At 37.7% G+C, this 9,990-nt stretch overlaps 1 pseudogene; it reads left to right on the forward strand.

Annotated features, from left to right (window-relative positions):
- Positions 1-7,108: 7,108 nt before the first annotated feature.
- Positions 7,109-7,207, forward strand: LOC132297737 (small nucleolar RNA R71; annotated as a pseudogene).
- Positions 7,208-9,990: the final 2,783 nt, after the last annotated feature.

Genomic DNA, 9,990 nt, shown 5'->3' on the forward strand with positions numbered 1-9,990 from the left:
TTGGTAGACTAGGGAAAAGCTCTATCGATAATCTAGAAAGATGATCGGCAACCACATTTTTGGTGCCTTTCTTGTCCTTGATTTCAAAATCGAATTCCTGAAGAAGCAAAATCCATCAAATTAGCATAGGTTTTGTTTCCCTTTTTGTCAATAGATGCCTCAAGGTGGCATGATTAGAATAAACAATAACCTTGGACCCTAAGAGATAGGAACGAAATTTATCAAAAGTATATACTGCAACAAGTAATTCTTTCTTGGTAGTGGAGTAATTCAATTGAGCTCCCGAGAAAGTTTTACTTGCATAGTATATGGCACAAGGAAGCTTACCCACTCTTTGTCCCAAAACTGCCCCCATGGCATAGTCAGAAGCATCACACATGATTTCAAATGGTAATGACCAATTGGGAGGTTACATGATAGGAGCAAATGATAATAATTCACGCAATTTATGAAAAGCGTCTAGGCATGTTTGGTCAAAGACAAAAGGAGTTTCCTTGGCGAGAAGATTGCACAAGGGTCAAGCAATTTTGCTAAAGTCTTTGATAAAACGGCGGTAAAAGCCAGCATGACCTAGAAATGAGCGAACTTCTCTCATCGTTGAAGGTAGAGGCAATTCAGAAATAAGCTCGACCTTCGCTTTATCAACCTCTATTCCTCTCCTTGAGATAACGTGACCCAAAATAATACCCTCTTGAACTATGAAATGGCTCTTTTCCCAGCTAAGTATAAGGTTGGTTTCACGACATCTCTTAAGCACTAGATCTAAGTTTTTGAGGCATGCATCAAATGAGGACCCAAAAATAGAAAAATCATCCATGAAGACCTCTAGATACTCTTCCACCATATCTGAGAAAATTGACATCATACACCTTTGGAATGTGGCGGGCGCATTGCACAAACCAAAAGGCATTCGTCTATAAGCAAATATGCCGAACGGAGATGTAAAGGTGGTTTTCTCTTGGTCTAGTGGGTCGAGGGCTACTTGATTGTACCCCAAATAGCCATCAAGGAAGCAATAGTATTGTTACCCGACCAATCTCTTTAGAATTTGATCAATGAATGGCAAAGGGAAGTGATCCTTTCTAGTGGCGGTATTTAATTTGCGGTAATCAATACATACACGCCAAAAATTGGCGGTACACTTAGAGATTTCCTCACCCTTTGTATTTTCAACCACCGTAATCCCCGATTTTTTGGGAACTACTTAAGTTGGACTCACCCATTTGCTATCGAAGATTAGGTAAATGATTCCGGCATCCAGGAGTTTGACAACTTCCTTCTTAACTACCTCCTTCATGTTTGGATTAAGTCTCTTTTGGGCATCCCTAAAGGGTTTTGTATCATCTTCCATAAGTATGCGATACATACAAATAGAAGGGTCAATTCCCTTAAGATCTGCCACACTCTATCCTATGGCTTCCTTATTTTCTTAAGCACACTTACGAGAGCATCTTCTTGGTCTTTTTCAAGACTTGAAGAAATGATAACCAGAAGAGTCTCTTTTGGTCCTAAGAATGCATACTTGAGATTGGAAGGTAGAGTTTTAAACTCAAGAATTGGTGGAGAGACTAAAGATGAGACCGGTGGAGTGCTAGAGAGTGGAGGAAGAGGTTATATTGGAGTCTTCCAAGATGAAAAATCTATGCTTGCAACAGATTCCATGAGATTGCTTACTTCATTTATTGAATTTTCCTCATCAAATCCACAACTTCCATACATTCCAAGAAGACAAGAAGCTAGAAGATTATCGGATAAAAGAGATGAAAGACTATCCTCAATTGGTTGTTTCATTACCATCGTTGGAATCGATTCCTCAACAACCTCATCTAACACATCTACAAGGCAACATTCATCTTCGTCCATGGGATGTCGACTTGCATGGAAAACATTAAGTTTGATCATCATATTGCCAAAAGAAAGGTTCATAATCCCGAATCTACAATTAATTATTGCATTTGCGGTGGCAAGGAATGGTCTTCCCAAGATGATTAGGATGTGGTTGGAGGGATTAGCAACCAGTTCGGTATCAAGAACTACGAAATCAACCAGAAAGTAGAATTTATCCACCTTGACAAGAATGTCCTCAACCATGCCCATAGGTGTTTTGACGGATCTATCGGCCATTTGAAGCACCACCGAGGTTGGCTTAAATTCATTCAACCCTAATTGGACATATACGGAGTAAGGAATCAAATTGACACTTGCACCTAAGTCAAGAAGAGCTCTATGAATTTCATGAGTTCCAATTACATAAGAAATAGTTGGAGCATCGGGATCTTTGAACTTAAGTGCAGTGTTTTGTTGAAGAATGGAGCTCACTTGCTCCGTGAGGAACACTTTTTTAGGGCTTGGTCCCTTTCTCTTCCTCTTTTGTGTGCAAAGATCTTTCAAGAATTTTGCATAAGGTGGAATTTGCTTAATGGCATCCAAAAGAGGAAGATTGATGTTGACTTGCTTAAAAACTTCCATCATGTCATGTGTTTTCCCTTCTTGCCTCCCATAAGGCGAAGTTTCTTTTAAAGCATAAGGGAATGGAACTTTTGGCTCACAAGACTTTGCAATTTGAGAGGATGATGGAGAAGATTGAGAATTCTGGTTAGAAACATTTTCATTCAAAGGAGTAGGAGTGGAATTTGGAATTGGATGGGTGACAACTTTAGGTTACACCGGTTCACTATCTTCCTTTGGTAGTTCAACCCTATTGTCAACTTGCTTACCACTTCTCAAGGTGGTGATGGCTTGCGCTTGAGCTTGGGAAGAGTACCCCGATGTAGGGTTTGCTTCCATACAAAATTGGGCCTTTGGATTCCTCTCAGGTTGACTAGGTAATTTCCCAATTTCTTTTGCATTCAATGCATTAGCTATGGTTCCAATTTGGGATTCAAGCTTTGATATAGATTGAGAGTGGGAATGCAACAAGTTGGTATCCTTTTCTAAGCTACCCAAGGCCATCAAAACCTTATCTTCAAATGTAGAATACTAAAAAGTGCTTGAGGATAATGAAAGCCAACTTAGGAATCATATATTTGAGGATGTGAGAAGTCATTCATTCTTTGATGATGGAAAGAAGAAGAGACGAACCCTTGAGAACCTCTATTTCTTTTATGAGGTGGAATGTATTTTCTTTGAAGATTTTTAGCTTAATAAGGGCTTTCATTCCACAATGGAACATATGCTTTTGAATAAGGGTGAGCAAATGTGGCATTAACTTGTTTAAAGTGTTCGTTAACAACATGTCCATGGGGACAATTGAAAGTAGTATGCAAAACACTTGAACATGTCATGCAAGGCTCACAAAGATGAGTTGTATGATGAAAATGAGATGCATTGATAGCCGATTTTTGATTCAACAAGAATTGATCAAGTTTTTGAGAAAGAGTTTTAACCTCGGCTACAATTTCCCTTGAACTTTCAATTTGACACACTGTTACACTTTTCTCCTTTTTAGTAAAACCATGATTAAGCCGAGAAGTGTAATATTTGTGCAAAGAGTTTTCACTCATTTTTCCAAAAAGGTGCCAAATGTCATCTTCATGTTTTCCAAAATATGAACCTCCACATGAGGTATCAACTATGTCCTTTTGCATATCGGATAGGCTTTCATAGAAGTATTGGACAACTTGCCATTTTGGAATACCATGATGTGGACACTTTCTTAGCAAGTCATTCAATCTCTCTCAAGCCTCATGCAACAACTCTCCTTCCCTTTGAGAAAATTCTCTAATTGAAGCACACATTACATTGGTCAAACTTACGAGGTAAAATTTTTTTAAAAACTCATTTTGCATTTGTGCCCAAGATGTTATTGAATTTACCCCTAAAGTATTGAACCAATGTTTTGCTTTATTTTTAAGTGTGAAAGGGAAGAGGAGTATTTAAGGACTTCCTCTGGGACATCCATGTACCTCACAGTGGAACATAGTTCAAGAAATTCATTAAGATGCCTATATGGTTCCTTTTCATCCAAGCCATAGAAGAATGGACACATTTGAATGGTCTCAGGTTTGATTTCATATTGATTAGCCTCAAAATTAGGCAACATAATGTAAGTAGGTGCATGGTATGCATGAAGATTATAATGATCACGAAGGACCATTAGAGGAATTGGAGCTTGAACTCCGGGGTCATATTGGTTAAGAGGTAGGTTTTGCATGAAGCGTGGGCCTAAGTAGCCAAGATTACCCTCTAGATTTTCCATGTGAATGCCAAGAATGAACGATATGACAAGGTCTATAGAAGACTACAAATGACACACAAATCACAACAAAACAAGCAAGCACTCCTCCTTCGCAACAAATCAACAAACTTCCTCCACATACAATGTTCCCTTACTCCCATGTTTTGATAACAATGTAAAGAACAATTAAAAACAAGCCTCCACGCGGGCCGACGATTTAACTAAGGGATTGAGTAAAGAAAATCTCATAAAGGTCCTTTAGCACTTCAACTCCAAATTTATAGCTTAGCTTAGCAAAAAAATGTTAAATTTTAGCTTTTTACTTTCTTTACTTGCTTGAATGGTCCTTTGCTTGCTTCCTCTCCAACAATGCACCTAGTTAAGTAAGAACAACACAATAAGTAATCTAAAGAAAAATAAAAACAAAGTAAAGACACGATCAAAAAAGTACTAATTCCTAATTGATTCCATAAATATGACGTTGCCTAATCCCCGGCAACGGCGCCAAAAACTATGGTCGTCGTCCTACCATAAGTTTAAGAGTGTGAAATTTAAGGCGAGGGCCAAGAGTTTTACATTTATAAAAGCCACTACTACCTTCACTAAAAATATAACAAGGGTGAGTAAGGATCGTCCCAAGGGATTGTTGTCGTTCTTGGTTGTGAAATCATAATTAGGGTTAGTAGGTCGAGTGATCAAACAAATGGTTAGTTGGTTGATTAAACTAGAGAGCAAATTAAACTAAATAATTGAATGCAATAAAGAGTAAGTAAGAAAGAGAGAGATCTTGGGGTTTAGAGGTCACCACCAAGTAATGCTTTTCTACACTTCTAACTAGTGACTAATGAGGGTAATGTGTGTTGCAATATTGGTGTGTGTGTGTGTTTGGTTGATTCAACAAGCAATGGTGACTAATTAAGCATACATTGTCTAATCAACATGTGAAAAGCACAATATATCTAGCAATTAAGTATATATTGTCTAAATAGCATGTGAAAAGCACAACATATCTAACAAGTCATTAATCCTTCCATTAAGCTCGCAAGCCAAATGCACCACAAGGTTAGAAACATATGCTACTTGCATTCAAAATATAGAATATCAAATAACTAGCATGGATTGTCCTCTCATCTAACAACTATGCTACCACTACACTACAATTAAGCTAATGACATGAAATTAAACTAATTAAGCTAAGGGAGAGGTATAATCCATCAAGAAATGAGCATAGACCATCTAGAAAATCACAAGAGCATTCTTTTAAGCACAATGTTTTGCCAATCTCTAAATCTATAGCATTAATACACATAGACATGCATCAATAACATAAGAAATAAAGGCAAACACATGAACATCTATTCTAGCATACATAGACATATAGATATAATGAAATAATCAATTGGAAGTATTAAACCACATAAATCATTGAATAAACAAGATCTATATATATATAAGTGTCAAAACATGTATTACAACACTAATCCCTCAATAATACACAAGATTAAGATATAGAAAGCATGCTTGGGGCTAACTCTAGCCCCAAGAGGATGTCTAGCCACTCATGGTGATGTTGCTCCAACCCTCAAGGGCTAACTCCATGGAAGAGATTTGTTCCTTGGTTGATGAAGAGTCTCCAATGGTGTCTAAAGCCTCCTCCTCCTCTAAGCTTGCTCTCCAAGAGAATAAACCCTAGAATTGTATATGTCTCAAAAAGTGCATCATATTCCTTTTACAAGTAGATCAAGTGACACACAAAATGAGCTGGAGTCGTGCAAAGAATATTCTCTAATGATTGGATAGAGGACGGATTGCACAAGCTGGAAATTTAACTTTTTCGCACTAAAGGAAGTTCGATCAATTGAACCTTGGACTTGGATCGATCGAACTGGCTGAGATCCATTAAACTTAGGCTGGATTAATCCAACTGGTTGAGCTTTTTGGGAAAAGACAAATCTGAGATATTTTGGGAGATATTTTTGGGAAAAGGACAAAAGTGGTTAGTGGGTGGTACAGCTGTGGATAGGATCAATCATTTGAATAAGGACAAAAGTATTCGATCGATCGAAGGGTAGTGTTGGATCGATCGAACTTTGGACTTTTTGCTTTTAGGCCAAGGCTTGGATCTATCTTGAAGTGCTGAGATCGATCAGTGTTTGATCGATTGAACCTTGAAGTTGGATCGATCGAACTTTGTTGTTTCCCACCTTTAGCTTCATTTGCTTTCTTCTTTCTCCACTTTGCTCCTTTCTTTGTTTAATCCCAAAATTGCTTCAATTAAGCTCTTATTTGGCTGAGTTAGCTTATTTTCAGGATAAGTGCCTGAAAATGGAAATAATACGAAATCAATCTAAAACAGTAGAGTAAGATAGATAAAGGTGCTAGAATGCTTAAGGTTAAGGGGTTTAAATACGCACTTTTCAGCGCTCATCAGGGTGATTTCTCCAACTAGGATTATAGTGATTGCCATAAGGATTGTTCCCTTAAATCACAAATATTGCATTTACTTGTTCATGATGCTCACTTTGCACATGTCCATGGGGACAATTGGAAGTAGAATGTAAAACACTTGAACAAGTCATACATGTCTCATAAGATACATGATAGGAATGGTTAGGGATGGAAGATATTTGATTTACCGAGTTTTGGTTAATCAAGAATTGATCAAACCTTTGAGATAATGATTTCATCTTGGTAGCAATTTCATAAGAGTGGTCGATTTGATGTAAGCCAACACTCTTCCTACCACTAGAATTTTTACCATTCTTCGAAGATAAAGTTCGATGCAAAGAATTTTCACTCATGCTCTCATAAAGACGCCACACGTCATCCTCATGCCTTTCAATGTAAGAGCCACACATGGAAGCATCAACCATGCCCTTGTAATTATCCAGTAAGCTCTCAAAGAAATATTGAACTAATTGCCATTTGGGCATGTCATGATGTGGACACTTCCTAAGTAATTCATTAAAGCGTTCCCATGCCTCATGGAACGTTTCCCCATCCCCGTGTGAAAATTCCCTAATTGAAGTTCTCATGACATTGGTCTTAGAAACCGGATAGTACTTCTTCAAGAACTCTTGTTGCATTTATGGCCAAGAAGTTATTGAAAAAGGCCTAAGATTGTTAAACCAATATTTTGCCTTGTCTTTGAGGGTGCATGGAAAAAGTTTAAGCCTTAAGACCGCTTCCGGCATGTCCGTGTATCTTACGGTGGAACATACTTTAAGAAACTCATCCAAATGCTTGTAAGGTTCTTCACTTGGAAGTCCATGATAGTTAGGAAGCATTTGAATGGTTTGTGGCTTGATTTCATAGTGGTGTGCTAAATGGTGGCAATTGAATGCATGTGGGTGCATTATATTCGTTAGGCACATAGTGATCTCTTAAAGTAAGGGGAGGATTAGCAATTGGAGGTGCAACATGGGCACCTTGATTTCCTTGGATGATGGGTGGTTGTGGAGCATACATTGGCCTTGGCATTCCCAATGGAACTTGGCCTTGTTGTTGTGGTGGATGAACGAATGGCCTCAGTATGCCTAATGGTACTTGCATGTTATCATGATACACATTGGGGTGGATGATGCCTTATTGGTCTATGTGACCAAGGTCCTCCACATGGTCTTCATTATGTCCTTCCATTGATAAAATGGATTGACTAGAACTTCCTCTTCCCCTAGGGTTTCGAATAATGGATTCAAGATGAAAATTTAAAGGGACAAGAGTGGGTCTCAATAATCTACGACCATGCATGCACACTGCAACACAACAAGCAATAAGTAATGAACAAACACTTCACCTTTACAACAAATCAATCAACAACAAACTTCTTTCACATACAATGTTCCTATACTCCCATGCTTTCAAAAATATGCAAAGAAAAATAAATTGCCTCCACGCGGGCTCACAATTTATCTAAGAATTGAAATACAAGCCTCCACGCGGGCCGGCGATTTAACTAAGGGTTGAGTAAGGAAAAGCTCACAAACGTCCTTTAGCACTTCAACTCCAATTTTAGCTTTGCAAATTTTTAGATTTTTAGCTTTTTCCTTCTTTTGCTTAGCTCCTTTGCTTGGATGTTCCTTTGCTCACTTTCTTGCTCAATGCACCTAGTCAAACAAGAACCAACACAATCAGTAATCAAAATAAAAATGAAAACAAAGTAAAGACACGATCAAAAGAGTATTAATTCCTAATTGATTCCACAAATACGACGTTGCCTTCAATCAATCCCCAGCAACGGCGCCAAAAACTTGGTGTGCCCCGGATTGTCAACCTCGAAACCTAATAGTTTGTGTGATGCCAAAAGATATTGGTATAGAGCGAAATATATAGCTAGGGCAAGTAGGGATCGTCCCAAGGGATTGGTGGGTCGTACACGGTTGAGGAATCAAGATTAGGGTTAGTAGGTCGAGTGATCAAAAGATTGGTTGGTGGTTGAATTACACTAAGATGCAATTTAAACTAAAGTAGGCAATTAAATGTAATGGAGAGAAAATATGAGAGAGATCTTGGGGTTTAGAGATCACCACTAAGCATAGCTTTTCTACACCCTTAATGAATGATTAATGAGGGGAAAAATATATATTGCAACAAAGAATGTGTGTGCGGTTGTTTCAACATGCATGGATGACAAATTAAGCATATATTGTCTAAGCAACATAGTGGATAGCACAACATATCAAATTAAGCCATTAATCATTTCTTTAAGCTCACAACCAAACACATCACAAGGTTAGAGATATATGTTACTTGCTTTCATAAGTATGGAACATAAAACAATAAACATGGATTGTCCTCCCATTTAACATCTAAACTACAACTACACTACAATTAAGCTAATGACATGAAATTAAGCTAATTAAACTAAGGGAGAGGTACAAGCCATCAAGAAATGAGTATGAACCATCAAATAAACCATAAGGACATTCCATTAAGCACTATGTCTTGACAATCTCTAAATCTATAACATTAATATACATAGACATGCATCAATAACACAAGAAATAAAGACAAACACATGAACATCTATTCTAGCATATATAGACATATGGATAGAATGAAATGATCAATTGGAAGCATTAAACCATATAAATCATTGAATAGACAAGATCTATATATATATAAGTGTCAAAACAAGTATCACAATACAAATCCCCTCAAAAATACATAAATCAAGATGTAGAAAGCATGCTTAGGGCTAACTCTAGCCCAAAAAGGATGTCTAGCCACTCATGGATGGTGTCCTCCAACCCTCAAGGGCTAATTCCATGGTAGAGATTGCTCCTCTTTTTGGTTAATGGAAGAACTCCAAACTTATGTCTCTAGCCTCCTCCTCTCTTTTTCTTCCTTGCTAAGATATAAAAATTGTGCCTCTCTCATTTTCTAAGTATATCTCAAAAAGTGGCTCATATTCCTTATATAGGTAGGTCAAATATCACCCCAAATGAGCTGGGCTTGTACACTAAATATTCCTCCAACGATTGGATATGAGATAACTTTTAATGAGCTGGAATTTGGATTTTCTCAGGATTTGGGAAGTTCAATCGATCGAACTTGTGGTGAGATCGATTAAACATGACTAAGATCTATCGAATTGAAGCTAGATCGATCCTCTATGGCGGCGCCTTTTTGGATAAAAACAAATCTGAGATATTTTGAAGATATTTTTTGGGAAAAGAACAAAAGTGGTTGGTAGGGTGGTACAGCTGGATAAGATCAATCATTTGGATAGGACAAGATGGTTCGATCGATCGGAGAATGAAGTTGGATCGATTGAACTTTGAGATCTTTGAATAGGAATAAACATGGCTCAG

The sequence above is a fragment of the Cornus florida genome, unplaced genomic scaffold (assembly GCF_030987335.1).
Source record: "Cornus florida cultivar Cherokee Brave unplaced genomic scaffold, ASM3098733v1 CherokeeBrave_3.0.0_Hap2_Chr02, whole genome shotgun sequence".
Taxonomy (NCBI): domain Eukaryota; kingdom Viridiplantae; phylum Streptophyta; class Magnoliopsida; order Cornales; family Cornaceae; genus Cornus; species Cornus florida.